Below are 4,200 nucleotides of genomic sequence, written 5' to 3'. Positions count from 1 at the left end.
TTTTCAAAAAGGTAGCTTATTAAATCACTTTGTTCGTTCGGCTGTTCGGGCGTTCGGCTGACGTTAAAAACTTTTTAACTAGACATCGTAGAGAGCTCGGAATGGTTTAAAAAGATCAGTTCAATAAAGTTATTGCGGCGCCGGGCATTTAAAACTTTCAAATCAACGCATAAATGCTATAATTAACAATTTTTCATTTTCATATACAACAACAACAAAAACAACAACACGTTTTTTCATAGTTTTACAGTGTTTTTCAATGTTTGTTGATGTTTTTACAGTGTTTACTGAACAATGTTTGAATTTTTTGACTGTTATGAGGTTTGAATTATGAAAATCCGTTAAATGATGAAGTTCTTAAATTTGTGGAAGTTTTATATGGATCTTGGTTTTTATGATCTAGAACTGACCTGGATCTTACTGGATCTTGGTTTTTAGGTCTGGAAGTGACCTGGATCTTACTGGATCTTGGTTTTTAGGTCTGGAAGTGACTTGGATCTTACTGGATCTTGGTTTTTATATCTGAAAGTGACCAGAATCCTACTGGATTTTGTTTTTAAGGTCTGGAACTGACTTATTAATCAATTACTGATCGCTGGGACAAAAATGCGCTTAAGTCCCTCGATCAATAACACGAGGACTTTTGTAATTTTTTTTACCTCGTTTTTCTTAACTTGCTTTCTTGTCTGTCTTTCTGTTTGTCGAGGTCAAATCTTGCGATCAATATTTCGACCACTTCTACTGCTCCAATCGAGCTGAAATTTTTCAAGCATGTGTATTCTCGATGACAATGCAATATTCAAGCATTAGTTAATCACAACATAGCTTAGTTATGCTATAATTAATTAATTTTTTAAAAAAAAGCTTACGTATTACGCACGTAATTATGCGTACGTATTACGTACGTAATTCTTATGAAGGAAAAAGATAATTTTTATAAAATTCCAAGCTAGTGAAAGGTTCAAGTCTCAAATTTTCAAACTTTTTTTGTCGTACTTTTTCAATTCTTTTTCATACTTTTTTGATAATTTGTAATGTTTTAACATAGAATTTTCCATTTTCACACTTTTCTAAGCTATTTTCCAATGTTTTCTTGGATTTTAATATTTTTCATCACGCATTTTCACATAAAATTTTACGTTTTTGTCCTCATGATGGAAAATATCAAAGAAACAATTCCTTTATTATTAGAAATCAAATTTAAATTAAAGCTAATATATATTTCTTGATAACAATAATTATAATAATAATATCAAATAAATCCTTTTTATTAATATTATGAATTTAACCATTTCATCAATATAATTAATACGCAGTGGTGGCGTAATAGTTAGAGTGATGGTTATGATATACATGTGGTCATGAGTTCAAGCCTAGGCATGAGCAGGCTTCTTTTTTACGCGTTTTCTTTTTTTTCGAAAATTTATCGGTCCAGCCTAATTCTTCAAACTTATGCCAAGCGAAGCTTAGTTCTTCAAACTTATGCCAAGCGAAGCTTGGCCTTTCGGTCTAGCTTAGTTCTTTAAACTTATGCCAAGCGAAGCTTAGTTCTTCAAACTTATGCCAAGCGAAGCTTGGCCTATCGGTCTAGCTTAGTTCTTCAAACTTATGCCAAGCGAAGCTTGGCCTTTCGGTCTAGCTTAGTTCTTCAAACTTATGCCAAGCGAAGCTTGGCCTATCGGTCTAGTTTAGTTCTTCAAACTTATGCCAAGCGAAGCTTGGCCTATCGGTCTAACTTAGTCCTTCAAACGTATGCCAAGCGAAGCTTGGCTATCGGTCTAGCTTAGTTCTTCAAACTTATGCCAAGCGAAGCTTGGCCTATCGGTCTAGCTTAGTTCTTCAAACTTATGCCAAGCGAAGCTTGGCCAATCGGTCTAGCTTAGTTCTTCAAACTTATGCCAAGCGAAGCTTGGCCTATCGGTCTAGCTTAGTTCTTCAAACTTATGCCAAGCGAAGCTTGGCCTTTCGGTCTAGCTTAGTTCTTCAAACTTATGCCAAGCGAAGCTTGGCCTATCGGTCTAGTTTAGTTCTTCAAACTTATGCCAAGCGAAGCTTGGCCTATCGGTCTAGCTTAGTTCTTCAAACTTATGCCAAGCGAAGCTTGGCCTTTCGGTCTAGCTTAGTTCTTCAAACTTATGCCAAGCGAAGCTTGGCCTATCGGTCTAGTTTAGTTCTTCAAACTTATGCCAAGCGAAGCTTGGCCTATCGGTCTAACTTAGTCCTTCAAACGTATGCCAAGCGAAGCTTGGCCTATCGGTCTAGCTTAGTTCTTCAAACTTATGCCAAGCGAAGCTTGGCCTATCGGTCTAGTTTAGTTCTTCAAACTTATGCCAAGCGAAGCTTGGCCTATCGGTCTAACTTAGTCCTTCAAACGTATGCCAAGCGAAGCTTGGCCTATTGGTCTAGCTTAGTTCTTCAAACTTATGCCAAGCGAAGCTTGGCCTATCGGTCTAGCTTAGTTCTTCAAACTTATGCCAAGCGAAGCTTGGCCTATCGGTCTAGTTTAGTTCTTCAAACTTATGCCAAGCGAAGCTTGGCCTATCGGTCTAACTTAGTCCTTCAAACGTATGCCAAGCGAAGCTTGGCCTATTGGTCTAGCTTAGTTCTTCAAACTTATGCCAAGCGAAGCTTGGCCTATCGGTCTAGCTTAGTTCTTCAAACTTATGCCAAGCGAAGCTTGGCCTATCGGTCTAGCTTAGTTCTTCAAACTTATGCCAAGCGAAGCTTGGCCTATCGGTCTAGTTTAGTTCTTCAAACTTATGCCAAGCGAAGCTTGGCCTATCGGTCTAACTTAGTCCTTCAAACGTATGCCAAGCGAAGCTTGGCCTATTGGTCTAGCTTAGTTCTTCAAACTTATGCCAAGCGAAGCTTGGCCTATCGGTCTAGCTTAGTTCTTCAAACTTATGCCAAGCGAAGCTTGGCCTATCGGTCTAGCTTAGTTCTTCAAACTTATGCCAAGCGAAGCTTGGCCTATCGGTCTAGCTTAGTTCTTCAAACTTATGCCAAGCGAAGCTTGGCCTATCGGTCTAGCTTAGTTCTTCAAACTTATGCCAAGCGAAGCTTGGCCTATCGGTCTAGCTTAGTTCTTCAAACTTATGCCAAGCGAAGCTTGGCCTATCGGTCTAGCTTAGTCCTTCAAACGTATGCCAAGCGAAGCTTGGGCTATCGGTCTAGCTTAGTTCTTCAAACTTATGCCAAGCGAAGCTTGGCCTATCGGTCTAGCTTAGTTCTTCAAACTTATGCCAAGCGAAGCTTGGCCTATCGGTCTAGCTTAGTTCTTCAAACTTATGCCAAGCGAAGCTTGGCCTTTCGGTCTAGCTTAGTTCTTCAAACTTATGCCAAGCGAAGCTTGGCCTATCGGTCTAGCTTAGTTCTTCAAACTTATGCCAAGCGAAGCTTGGCCTTTCGGTCTAGCTTAGTTCTTCAAACTTATGCCAAGCGAAGCTTGGCCTTTCGGTCTAGCTTAGTTCTTCAAACTTATGCCAAGCGAAGCTTGGCCTATCGGTCTAGCTTAGTTCTTCAAACTTATGCCAAGCGAAGCTTGGCCTTTCGGTCTAGCTTAGTTCTTCAAACTTATGCCAAGCGAAGCTTGGCCTATCGGTCTAGCTCAGTTCTTCAAACTTATGCCAAGCGAAGCTTGGCCTACCGGTCTAGCTTAGTTCTTCAAACTTATGCCAAGCGAAGCTTGGCCTTTCGGTCTAGCTTAGTTCTTCAAACTTATGCCAAGCGAAGCTTGGCCTATCGGTCTAGCTTAGTTCTTCAAACTTATGCCAAACATGTTCTTAGCTTACCAAAACATTAAATTAATTAATTATTTGACTAAAAAGTTGAAAATAAAAAATACTTTATAAAAAAACTTTTTAAAAAAACCTCGTTTTTTCGCATAGACTAAAAAGCAAAAAATAAATTTTATTTTGTGTTGTAGAGAAATTGGTTTGAAAGTTGAGACGACAGATGAATTACATACAAGCACCTTGATCTTATCGTATAGTTCTACAACTTAAAACGAGGGCGCTTGTTAACAGAACTTCATCAAAGCTTTGCGCCCTCGTTTTAAGTTGTAGAACTATACGATAAGATCAAGGTGCTTGTATGTAATTCATCTGTCGTCTCAACTTTCAAACCAATTTCACTACAACACAAAATAAAATTTATTTTTTGCTTTTTAGTCTATGCGAAAAACGAGGTTTTTTTAAAAAG

The sequence above is a fragment of the Chironomus tepperi genome, unplaced genomic scaffold, assembly GCF_022539635.2.
Source record: "Chironomus tepperi strain 1889 unplaced genomic scaffold, CSIRO-AGI_Ctep_v1 contig_250, whole genome shotgun sequence".
Taxonomy (NCBI): Eukaryota; Metazoa; Arthropoda; class Insecta; order Diptera; family Chironomidae; genus Chironomus; species Chironomus tepperi.
Note: the sequence above shows the minus strand (reverse complement) of the source record.